A 13,535-nucleotide genomic window follows, 5' to 3' on the forward strand; every position below is an offset into this window, starting at 1 on the left:
TTTGACTTACTTGTGCTTTATTGAATTCTCCACCTAGGAGCCCTTGGGTCTAATATTTTTCCCTCTCTCTTTGTTTATGAGCACTGAGGCTAGTATGTGTATGGATTTGGGTTTTATACATAATTAGGTGGTGATGACAGGAGTGGAAAGGGGGGTTGGACTACACCCGGTGGTGCTTAGGGCTTACTGCTGGCTCTGTGCTCAAGGATCACTCCAGGAAGTATTCTGGGGGACCATATGTGAAGCTGGAGAACAAACTGGGGTCAGCTACACAGTCTTATCCAGGTTCTGTTTCTCTGATCGTTCAAAATTGGGTTTAAGATAACTGCTATTTAGTCATTGTATGACCATTAACAAATGAACTTTTCTTGGGTCCATTTATTTAAAACTGTAAATTATTTCTTAAGAGGTAAGTAAAAGGGATGCTGCTGGAACATAGTGTGTGTGTGTGTGTGTGTGTGTGTGTGTGTGAGACGAGGCTCAGGGCGCATGCGCGGGCGTGCCTGAGTACAGCGGCCGCGAGGGCCCGCGGCGGCTCCGCTGGAACATAGTTTTGAGAAAATTAAATGTGGGGAACGTTAGCCAATTAAAATTATTATGATAATTCAGGTTATATGCTTATAATACGGTAAATAGCATTTATGTTTTTAATGGATAGTTAGAACAGTTCCCTGAAAGCCACTGCCCAGTCCCCACCTCATATGATACTTCTAGTCTGTCGCTTCATTCCCCCCTACATCCCTTGCTTGGTGATTGCAGTATAATACTTATAAACGAGTATATATATATATATATATATATGTATATGTATATATATGTATATGTATATGTATATTCCACAATTGTTAAGTAGATTGAGTAGATGATAGAACTTTGTAGACCAGCATTACTCAACAAGGGATCAAATAACTCCTAGGGGCCCACCAGGATGTTACAAGGGGAACACAGGTTAAAATCAAATAAATGGGTGATTTTTGCCTCTAGTCTTGTGACAAGGTTAGAATACCAACTGATAGAACAGGGTGCCACAAGAAGAAACAAGGCCCAAAGGGAGTTGTAGTCATTGAAAGGGTGAGAAACAATGGTTTGGGCCACTAGTTTTGTTCACTGGTTCTGGAGATTACTAAGGTGATTCAAGTGTCAGCTCTGGATATCAAAGCATTTTTCTCTTCCATAAAATTTTACTCATGATTTGCTCGCTTCGGCAGCACATATACTAAAATTGGAACGATACAGAGAAGATTAGCATGGCCCCTGCGCAAGGATGACACGCAAATTCGTGAAGCGTTCCATAAAAAAAAAATTTTACTCATGTTGAGATAATATATTTGTGATTATATATATACATATGTATATATATGTTGCATTTTGGTGATCAGTGCTTTGTGATAATTAATGGTTTTCTCTCACCTTGGTGATTCTTCTTATTCTGAAGTTCATCCTAGTAGCATTCTAAAGTTCATCCTAGTAGCATTCTAGCTAATTTAGATTTCATTTTTTGGGGGTCACACATGGAGATGCACAGGGGTTATTCCTGTCTCTGCACTCAGGAATTTCTCCTCGCAGTGCTTGGGGTACCATATGGGATTCTGTAACTCGAACCCAGGTTGGCAGGGTAGGGACTGTAGATGAAATAAGACAGAGCTGCAAGAAGTCACTGCAGATATACCAAATCTACAGTCTGTCTTCCCTAAACTGGGTAAGGCCACTGGCTACCAACATTCCAAGAAGAAACAAGAGCAAGAATATCCTCTTTGAAAGGACTGATAAAAAGTGAACTTTAATCTACTTTTACCTCTTGACCATGCTGAGGCTTTCACCTGATCAGCATATCATTTATGACCTCATCTTTCTCTTTCCCTTATAAAAACTCACTTTTGTGCCTTCTGCAGACTCTCTCTGAATATGAGCTTTACAACTCTTTCATTTATTTATTTTTGTTTTGAGGTCACACCCAGGGGTGCTCCAGGTTTACTCTTGGCTTTGCACTCAGGAATCACTCCTGGCGTGCTTGGGGGACCATATAGGGACCATATAGGATGTGGGGATCAAAGCTGGGTCAGTTACATGCAAGGCAAATTCCCTACCCGCTATATTATCACTCCTGCCTCTCTACAAATCTTTTTTTCTTATTTTTAATTTTTAAAAGGTTGTTTGCAATAATTTATTGTATTCAATATTCTAACACCAAACCAATTCCACCACCATTACACCTTATCATCACCATTATTTTCAATTTTACCACTACTACCCAAGCCTGCCCCAAAGGCAGATCCTCAATAATTTATTTTTATTGTTTGTTAAGAGTAATTCACTAAAAATGATCCAAAGAGGGCTTTTTAGAGGAAAATGTGTGAAGATTGGTGTATCTCATCTTGGAGCTGTTTAGCCTTGTATAATAAATTACTGACGGGGCTGGAGCGATAGCACAGCGAGTGAGGCATTTGCCTTGCATGCAGCCAACATGACCAACACAGGTTCGATTCCCAGCATCCCATATGGTCCCCCAAGCACTGTCAGGAGCAATTCCTGAGTGCATGAGCCAGGAGTGACCCCTGAGCATCTCCGGGTGTGACCCAAAAAGCAAAAAAAAAAAAAAAAGAAAAAAAAGAAATTACTGACATGTTGTTACATGTTGAGCCTTGTGAACACATATATATGTGTACATATGTATGTATGTATATATATATGTATATAGATAGATAGATCAAGATCAGTTGCCTTCTACTTTGTGTGCTACTGTTGGTACACCAGAGGCATAGAGTATGAGATGTAACTCCAGAAATTCCAAAATTTTAAATAGAATGATACAGCTTGAGTTAAATGCATCTCTGCCACTTGTTGCTCTTTTTCGAGATTTTTTGTGAGTCTCTGGATCATGGTCGTTAATGAGTTTATATGGTGCCCTTTTAATGCCCAAATAAACACTCTGATTGTCTCCCAATTCGGCTTTTTATTCGGTTGTTAAGGGTCATCAATTTTAATTTTTGGAGGGGTTTTTGTTTTGCTTTGTTTGGGGCCACACACCCACCTGTGCTCAGGGATTACTCCTGGGCAGTGTCTGGGGCCTATATGTGGTGCCAAGATCAAATCCAGATGGGCTATGTGCAAGGAAAGTACCTGAAGTGCTGTGCTATCTTTCTGGTCTCAATTTTAGACTTTTGAGAATGGTAGATAGTCAAGAGAATTTTGTTTCGATTTTACTTTAGGCACAGTGGTTTACTATGCTGTTAATAGTAGCATTTCGTGCACGACACGGTTTAGCACCAAACCCCTCACCTGAATGTCTACTTCTCTGATCATTGTCCCAGTGTCTCTCCTCTTCACACCCCAAGGTAGCTTACTACTAAGACCAGTTCTCAATTTCTGTGACCTTTGGGTATTTGCATGTCTTTATATTCCATCATGTCTACTACATGTCTTTATATTCCATCAGGAGAGAGATCATTCTGTGTGTGTGTGTCTCTCTCTGTGAGTGAGGGCACTCCCCACTTGCGTTTGGTGGTCAAGAGTCGCCTCCCCATCCCAATCAGCCTCTGCATACCAACACATGAGGGAGGAAAAAAGGCCACCAAAATGGTTGGTGATTAATTGCCATATATTACAGTCTATGTTCCTCCATGCATTCCATTCTTCCTATGTGTCTATTCCAGTCTCGCCCCATGCCCCATTCCAGTTTCACCCTGTCCCTCATTCCAGTCTCACTCTGCCCTCATTCCCATTCCCTCATGCCCCATCTCACAGCCTTCGTTATTCACCCAGGCCCCCAGAGTTGGGGGTAGCAATACAACTTGTAGTGATTGCACACTCAATATATGTAAGTCCCTTCCCTCAGGTGAACCTTCTTCTAGGACAAAATCTCATCTTGCAAGAAGATACACCCAAGGGCAGAAAACCATCTAGGGGCATATTTCTCCTTTCCTTGGCCTATTTCCATTTAAATGGTCATCTTAAATTTACTTCTTAATATTTCTAGTCATTTTGTATGAACACCGTAGCACTGTAGCACTGTACTCCTGTTGTTCATCTGTTTGCTCAAGTGGGCACCAGTAATGTCTCACAACAAATTGTGAGACATGTTGTTACTATTTTTGGCATATTGAATACGTTATGGGTAGCTTGCCAGGCTTTGCCATGCAGGCGAGATACTCTCAGTAGTTTTCCCGGCTCTCCGAGAGGGGCGGAGGAATAGAACCCGGGTCAGCCATGTCGGCCGCATGCAAGGCAAACGCCTTACCCACTGTGCTATCACTATTAAGGTTTGTATTATTGGAAAATTGCTATGTTGATCAAAGGGATGGTTCTTCCTATTCCCATTTTGTTTTATACAAAAGTTTGTTAATGATAAACTTATATCCTATAATTTGATTAATTAAATATTTCTGAATTGAAAGAAAGAGAAACTTAACACCGTAAGATATATTAAGTTTAAAGGATAGGGTGGCTCTCCTGGAGACATCTCTCTTATATCCCAGACTACAGTCCTCAGGCCAAGTTAGTCTTCCTAACCTTAGCAGGGTCCTTATTCAGATCCTTCTTTTTGGGTGATGACAAAGTTTGTCCATGACCATACTCATAACTTACTATATTTTATGGTGGTTGGCCTGTCCCTTTTAGATCCCAGGATAGCTTATGGCTTGTCCCTTTTCAATGCTTGGGTAGCTTACGGCTTGCCCTGAGTCCATCCAAGACCCTCGCTGGAACCCTCCTTTTGGGGTGCTAGGAACTAAGGACAACTGAGGCTTAAGTCGAGTAAATATGACAGATGCCCAGGAATAAATATTGTTCTGAGTCAATTAACTCCCAGAAGCACAGCATTCACTATCTTCCTGTGTCGATACAAAAAGGACACTGCTCTAGAGTAAACTGTGAAAAGGACATAAGGGAAAGAAAAAAGCAAATATTTCAGTTGCATATACAAAATCCAGAGTCCTGAGAAGAATCTGACTTTACAAATCACAGAGTCTGATTTTGGGATATAGTGATTAACAGAGAGGGGAAGCAGAACAAAGAATAAGTTAAAGATTAATAAAGAGGAATGGGAGTGCCACTGGGGCTGTGTGATGAGGGTAACTCAATAATCTAAACTCCCTGAGGCAAGGGAGGAAGGACAAACCAATCCAACATCTCTCCTAATTTCACTCAGCATGAAACTCTCCAGATCCTGCCAGGTAGCAGCTAATCATATGATTTATCATTTTTTACAGTAGAGTAGTATTCTATGTGTGTATGTACCACAGCTTCTTTATCCTGCCATCTATTCAGTCAAGACATGTTTTAAATAACATAAAATACCACTGATTCATGAATAAAAAAAAAAGTATTTTACAGAGTGAAAGTTTAGGGCTGTGGAAGAGAAAGATGCTAACAGAATTCTGCTTCACTGATGGGGACCCCATCCCTGAGAGCAAATTGGGGTTTATATACTCTGCAGTGGACCATTCTCAAGGAAGGAAAAACTTAAATTGAAATAATAGTTAAAAGGAGACAAAGTATGAGTTTTTAACTGCCCTATGGTAATTTCCAACATCCTCACTGAGTAAGAGATAATAAATGCATTTTGAATTTTGAAAAGATACCTTACCTTACACAGGAGCCATTTAACATATAAAAGTTAATGCCAATCAAGAGATTACAATCTCTTATTATAAATTTCTTATTTTGGTTAGGTGAAAAAGGAACTCTCATCCACTGGTGGTAGGAATGTTCAACCAATGTGGAAAGTATGAAGAGTTCTCAGTAAATTGAGCTGCCATATGACCCAGCTATTTCACTTTTGGGAATCTAGCATCAGGACACACAAACTTTCATCTAAGATGACATCATCACACCATTATTCATTGCAGCACTTAAAACAAATAGCTATAATATGGAATCAACTTAGGCGTCCAATAAAAATGAATGTATTATGAAGATGTGGTACATATACACAATGCAACACTATACACAATGGAATATTATGCAGCTGTAAAGAATGAAGAAATCATTCAATTTGCTGCAACCTCAATGGAACTGGATTATATCATGTGAGTGAAGTCAGGCAGAAAAAGAAAGAAAATCATAGGATGATCTCACTTATCTGTGATATATAAATTAACTGGAAGAATAAGGAATGAAATATGGCAAAGAGTGGATGTCTAGATTGCCCCTGATTATAGAGTACAGGGAAGAGAACAAAGAAGGTAAGAAATAGAGGTGGGGTGGGGGGAAGAGGAAAGAAGATGAAGACAGGAAGTAATGGGTAAGCAGGGGTCAATGGCCTGAGATACATCAGTAATGTGGAGGGGTGGGTAGCTACAGACACAAAACAGAATCAACAACACTAAAAACATGAGACACAAATGACAACAACCAAACATTCTGATGTGCCTGTAAGGTGGCAGCTTGTGGGGGTGGGAGGGAACTTGGGGTCACTGGTGATGGGAAATTGATGCTAGAACATTAGATGGTTCAATAACTTTGTAAATCACGGTTCTTTAATGAAATAAAAATTGTTTTTTAAAAAGATATTTTGGTCTGATGACTGTTTGACCTGGTCTTTCTTACATCTCGTCTCAGCAGGAGGCTGGCGTGGAGATATGAGATATGGTGCAGGGCTTCTACACACACTGACTACAAAGGCCTCTGTAGAAGTTACCTCTGCCCTGGTCTAGCCATAACTGACCTGTAACTTTAGCCAAGTGACCTTAGCTGCCAGCCGTGACTTCTTTGTCAGTACCTGACAGAGGAAAGCTAAAGTCTTGCCACCATATTGGGAAAAAACAAATTCACTGCAGTGGTAACCTAAATGTTCATTAAAGACCCTGGGTTAGCCTTCTTGTTTTCCAGGATAGATAGGAAAATAAATTTGGGTAACACTGGAGGTTGAAAGTGTTATTTCTTCACTCGACTTAGTTTTAGGGCTATTTCCCGTCCTCAGCCTAGCAATTCTCAATGGACTGTGTTGAGGAGAAAATCAGAAGACCTAGGAAATGAAAGGCAAAGCTTGGAGCATGCCAGCCTATCTCCCCCAGGAATGGGAAGGGGGGCTTCAACTATAATAATTCACATGTAGTTATGGTGCTGTTTTCTAGCACATGGGTATATTAAAGGTATGTCCCTTCCCCTTCAGTGATACCAAACAGCCACAGTACATGTAAGAGGAATAGGGAAGCATATTTAGGGCAATAGAAACTTGACCTCAAGTGCTGACACTAGATAAAGGTAAAGGTAAAGGCCCTCCCGTTGATCGTCGATTTGCTCGAGCGGGCCCAGTAACGTCTCCATTGGAGACTTTGTTGTTACTGTGTCTGGCATATCGAATACTCTCGGTAGCTTGCCGGGCTCTCCGAGAGGGGCGGAGGAATCGAACTCGGGTCGGCCATGTTGGCCGCTTGTAAGGCGAACGCCCTACCCGCTGTGCTATCGCTCCAGCCCATACTGATTGAAAATCCTGCCGTTAAAAATTATTGTTAGAGAAAATTTAGCTTGGTTTTAAAATGCAGTCTTTAGTCCTGGAACCCAAGAAGGAGGAACTATAAATTGTAAGTTACAAATTTTATAAATTTGGTAGCTACATCTGTAATGAAACATGGTTATCCCTAGAACATGGGCCTGATAGTATCTAATAAATGGGAGAAAGGACCAGGAACTAACATTGGGTTAGAACCGCTGCCCATGTTTGCTGAGTTTGCCTACTTGGCAACCACCCAATCTTGAAAGACCATAATCAATAGTTGACAAACTACTCTAGGCACCATATAATCTCATCAATGGCCAAGATCCACACACTCTTAAATAAAGCTCTCAGGAGAGTGCAACATAGAACATCCTGACCCTGCTCCAGGCTGTCTTCACCCTGGCCACTCGGAGGGGGACAGGCTGAGTTTCCCTCCCCACCCCTGCAGAGTCCAGGCAGTCAGAAACCTCCTGAGTCCAACCATATCCATGCTCAAGGCCTCTCTGCACAGGTTCGGAAGAGCCTCAACTATGAGGGAACTTGCAGAAAAATCCAGTATTCTGGACCCGTGACTGATATCTCCAAGCCTGCTTGGAACGGGTCTGGGCCTCCTCCCCCCAGCTCTCCAGTTTTCCAGTGTCTTGGTAGTCACACAACAAACTGCCTCTGGTGCCATATAATCTCACCAACGGTCAAAACCCAGAGATTATGAAATAAAGCTCATGGAAGAGTGTGACATAGAACAACCTGGAGCATGAGGCCGAATTCACGGCTGCAGGACCTCTTATGCTCTAGCCCACTGATGTACCAAAAAGTAGCACACATTTGTTTGGGTATAACTGTACATGCTTGCAATCTTTTATACAAGGACTTACTTAAATGACTTCAGGATGAAATATAACAATCTTCACAAACTTTCCTCTTATGGTGGTGAGAAGGTGCACAATGTTGGGATTGGTTTTGAATATTAATTGTAGTCTGTTGGGGTCCGAGCTCAGGACAGCCTCACCTGTCAAGGAAAACTCTGAGAGACCAAGTCCATGCAAAAGCAAGAGGTTTATTCAAGCATGCTCGGGCTCACAGCATGACCACAAACCGTCAGTGACTGAGAGCCCCGAGCCTCTTCAAAGGGGGCTTTTTATAGGGCATCTTCCCGAGCATTTCAGAAAAGCCCGCGCACAAGTCACCCAATACATTTGAATTATCACATTAGATGCTGCACGCAGGCAGCCAGTCATTTTGCAACAAGCCATCAGCACCAGCCACTCTCTTCTGTACCTGTCACCAGGCCCTCCCAATGGGCAGTCAATTAGGCATTTTCATTAGGCCTTCTCCAACCTTGTGGCCTTATCTGGTGAATTCCAGGTGCAAGGAGGAGATGGGAGTACTTGGTGTTGGGCCTTGTTAGGCGGATTCCAGGACAAAGAGATGCCTCATTAGGCCTTCTCAGGCCTTGTAGCCTTATCTGGCGAATTCCAGGTGCAAGGAGGAGTTGGGGGTACTTGGTGTTGCTAGCCTGCTGCAGCTGCAGGACGGGATATGGGCTGGGACTTGCTTTGCTAGGGCCCAATTGTCATGGGGCTATCTTTCATAGTCAACTATTGTTGAAGAGCTTTTTTAAAATAAAATAAAAATAAAAACAAATTGAAAAAAATCAATAGTTGCTATTAAAGCCTCCTTTTTCTCCTGTCTTTGAGGCTCTAAATCTATGCATTTTAGACAGGCGGGATATTTCTCACAGTACATGCTGGATATCAACTGGAATGCCCACCTGGAGGCAAAACGCTTGGTTACATAAAAAAAAACACAATGGCATGAGCACGCTTCATAAATATTCATACCCAGGGGCTGCAGCGATAGCACATCCGTGTAGGGCATTTGCCTTGTACGTGACCATCCTGGGTTCGATTCCCTGCATCCTATATGGTCCCCCAAGCACCGCCAGGAGTAATTTCTGAGTGCATAAGCCAGGAATAACCCCTGTGCAATGCTGGGTGTGACCCAAAAAGAAAGAAAAAGAAAAAATAAATATTCATATCCAGCTATAAGGGGACAGGAAACCTGGCGATGGGAGAGGTGGGGCGGGGCGAGCGGGAGGCGGGGCGAGAGGGAGGCGGGGCGAGCGGGAGGCGGGGCGGGGCGAGCGGGAGGCGGGGCGGGGCCAGCGAACAGGGGGCGGGGCGAAGGGGCGGGGCGAGAGGGAGGCGGGGCGAGCGGGAGGCGGGACGGGGCGAGCGGGAGGCGGGGCGGGGCCAGCGAACAGGGGGCGGGGCGAAGGGGCGGGGCGAGCGGGAGGCGGGGCGAGCGGGAGGCGGGGCGGCGGGCCGGAAGCCGGCGGCAGGAGCGAGCCGGGCAACTTGACGACCCCGAGCGCGCTGCTGGTGATGGCCGTGAGCGGCTCCGGGAAGTACGTCCGGGCGGCGGGCACACGGGAGGAGGACAGGCCGCGGGGACGCGGGGCCCCTGGGAAGTCCCCTTCCCCTTCGCGGGGACGGGAGCGGGGCGACGCGAGCCCGGAGCGGCCGGAGCGCGTTCCCGGCGCGGGCGGGCGGCGCGGGCCAGTCCGGGCGGGCCACAGCAGCGGCAGCTCGGGGGTCCCGGCATCCCCGCTTCGGGGCCCCTGCGCGCCGCCCGCACCTCCTCCTGCACCTGCGCCAGTCAGTCCCGGCGAGCGCTTGCACCTCCCGGTCTCCAGAAGTGAACTTGGCCTTCCGTTGTTTTTTTTTCCGTCCTTAAATGACGAGTTATCGGTGTAAACGACAGTGGTCGTGTTCACTTGAACCGTATTTTCTTTTTTTTAGTTGGGAGGCTATGTGACAGGCAGCATAAAGCATCTCACAATCTTGATTGCCCACACCGAGACCTTTGTTCCCTGATAAGAGCCAACTATTAACTCTACCCAGTTACTGGTAGTTTCTGGTAAAACAGTTACTGAAGCAAAAAAGAAAAAAAATCCAGAACTAAACTATCCGGGGGGTGGGGCTTCCTCCTGGCCCAAGCTCAGGCATCACTCTTGGTGGTGCTCCAGGAAGTTTGTGGGGCACTGGAGGTCGAGCACCGGCTGGCCGCGTGCAAGGCCAGCATCTTGCCCACTGTGATAAAGTATCTTGACCTTCAGATGCTCTAGACTCTCCTTAGTCAGGAACCACCCATGTGGGTTGTACCCATTTAAAAAGCTTGCTTCGGGTAAATAGATATATCTTTAGAAGAATTGGGGGGGGGGGGGGGCGGGCATGTTTACCCTCAAAGACAGGGAATCTGGGATGGCATTAAAAGTCAGCACCTGCAGTTTCCTAGCTACCTGCTTTAAAAGTCGTGTCCTGAGGCTGGAGTGATAGCTCAGCGGGTAGGGTGTTTGCCTTGCACGGGGCGGACCCAGGTTCCAGTCCCAGCATCCCATATGGTCCACTGAGCACCGCCAGGAGTAATTCCTGAGTGCATGAGCCAGGAGTAACCCCTGTGCATTGCCGGGTGTGACCCAAAAAGGAAAAAAAAAAGTGTAAAACTGCTCCTGTGCTTGGTGTAAGGGACTTAGTAACCGCAGAACTTGGTTCCACCATGGCCTGCTGAGCTAGCTTGGGCAGTTAGTCACATTTCCATCAGGCGAGAGGGAAGATATCCTATACAATTCAGATGGTTAGTTTCATGCATTCAGAAAAATATTGGACTCAGTAATTCATGGTTGTCACTGATAATGGGACAAAAATCCCTACCTTCAGGGAGTTTATATGCCACTATGGGGGATGGCAGTGAATATATACACATCAACCAAAAGTGCTGGTGGTGGCCATCTCCAGGGGAGAGACTGGGGAGGAAGTGGGCAGAGCACCAGGCAGGAGGGTCAAGGAATGACCCTCTGAAGAAATGTGGGAGTTAGGAGAGAGGAGGGGACAAGCCTGGAGAACAGTGGGAAAGCGTTATGGCAGAGGATCTAGAACGTGTCAAGGCCCAGAGGCCTGACCGCCTTATGGATTATCAGGGAACACCAGCAGGGCAAGATTTGTGGCCTGAAGTTAGAGATTCGGTTATGGAATATAAATAAGAGAGTTGTGGATGGACTATGAATGAGAAGTAAAGAGGGGTTTTAAGACTTGCACCTGGGCAGCTTGGAGAAGGGAGAAGTACACCAGTGTTCCCCAAAGAGGAAGATGCTGCTCCAGGATTTCTGGAAGAATCCAGAAAGGCAGTATTAGCCTCTGATGAAATTAGGGGTTGTTGAGTAATGTTATGGTTGGTTTGGGGTCATACCAAGCACTCCTTGAGGGCCTCTTTTGGTAGTGCACAGTGGACCATGTGGCAGGAATTCAGCTGGGATGAGCCACGAACAAGGCAAGCCTCAAAACTCGTGGACTACCTCTCCTGCCTGGAGTAATAATTTTTCTGAATAGGGAATCTCAGGACAGAGAAATTCGGGAACCTCTGTTATAGGCTGACATGGAGAAGCAGGAGACACATGTGGAAGGGAAATATCTGGAGCTCAGTGTGGGACTGGGTCTATTTCAAATAAATTTGTCAAATGGGGGATTGATTTTCCAAGTCAAAAGTTTGCAGATGTACTACCTCTGTGACCCCCCCAAACTTTTTTAAAAATATATTTGATTTCAGAAAGTGAAGCAGTCATATAAAAATATCAAGTAGGGGCAAGAGCAGTAGCACAGTGGGTAAGGGTGTTTGCCTTGCACGTGGCTGACACGGGTTCCATTCCTGGCACCTCATGTGTTCCCGTGAGCCCCACCAGAAGTAATACCTAAATGTAGAGCCAGGAGTAAGTCCTGATCACTGTCAGGTGTGGACCCCGAGAAACAAGTAAACACTTTGGAATTGGTAAATGTTTACCAACAAATTAGACTTTGATTACAAAGTTGAGGTCACCAGATGGAAGGGGGAGGGGTTGAGGAATGAGGAAAAAGAGAGACTAGAAGCGACATAAGGGCAGTGGTGGAGAGATTTTGGTACTGGCGGTACAATAACTTTATACACCAAAAGTATAATTGTAACCATGTTATCTTAAACACAATTTTTAAAAACTGTGGAATTGGTATATAAAGTGCTAGAGCGATAGCATAGCGGTAGGGCGTTTGCCTTACAAGGGCCAACATGGCCGACCCGAGTTCGATTCCTCCGCCCCTCTCGGAGAGCCCGGCAAGCTACCGAGAGTATCTCGCCCGCACGGCAGAGTCTGGCAAGCTCCCCGTGACATATTCTATATGCCAAACACAGTAACAAGTCTCACAATGTTACTGGGCCCGCTCGAGCAAATCCATGAACAACGGGAGGACTGTGACTGTGACTGGTATATAAAATTTGGGAGACCAGGTCTGATAAATATTAAGTGGATATGTAAATTGTGATGGTGGTAAATGGTATTTGTGCAACACCTTAGAAATTGAAAGCCAGAAAGGATTTCATTTCTCATTGGCTGCCTTCTCTGTCCATCTTCCGTGGCACAGACCAAGCCTCTGGCGGCCAGCTGGTAGCTCAGTCAGTGCTGGCTAAATGAAATGAGCGGATGGGGAATGGGTACTGTGGCTCAGTTCTCTCATTTTGCTGGTGAGAAAATAATTTCACCTTGCACAGGATCTTAGTCCTGTAATGACAGAAAAGAGAACCTGCCAGATGTCAGATTCAGAGCCCCGAGGCCTTCTCACCACCTGCACTGCCTTTTAGGGGGAACAGATCCTTATCAGATTCTCGGAGCAGAGATCCCTGGACATCCAGTCCGAAGGGCTGGCCTGTCTCTTGTGTCCATTAAGAGTGCGTCTCATCTATTTATTTCTTCATTTTTGTTTTGGGAGCCCCCCCCCCCCCAACTGTGCCTAGAGCTTACTCCTGGCTCTGTGCTCAGGGATCACGCCTTGCAGGAACCAAATGTGTTGCTGGGGGTTGGACCTGCAGGGCCTTCCCTGTTGTCCTGTCTCTCTGCTCAAACATGTAGCCCTGAGACCTGAGGCAGTGCTGTGCTTTGCACGTTGTAGGAGTTAGAGGAGGTTAATCCCCTTCACATCCCTCCTGGCATCCTCAGGGGAGATTTGAGCACTTCATGAATTCAGTATTTTTTTTTCCCTTAGAAAATAAAAACCTAGGGGCTGGAGCTGGG

At 45.2% G+C, this 13,535-nt stretch overlaps 1 non-coding gene across 1 annotated transcript; it reads left to right on the forward strand.

Annotated features, from left to right (window-relative positions):
* The first annotated feature begins 1,192 nt into the window (after positions 1–1,192).
* Positions 1,193–1,299, forward strand: LOC130042623 (U6 spliceosomal RNA). Its single transcript, XR_008795276.1, has one exon. It is a non-coding gene; the product is annotated as a U6 spliceosomal RNA (small nuclear RNA).
* Positions 1,300–13,535: the final 12,236 nt, after the last annotated feature.

The sequence above is a fragment of the Sorex fumeus genome, unplaced genomic scaffold (genome assembly GCF_029834395.1).
Source record: "Sorex fumeus unplaced genomic scaffold, SorFum_2.1 ptg000106l, whole genome shotgun sequence".
Classification (NCBI taxonomy): domain Eukaryota; kingdom Metazoa; phylum Chordata; class Mammalia; order Eulipotyphla; family Soricidae; genus Sorex; species Sorex fumeus.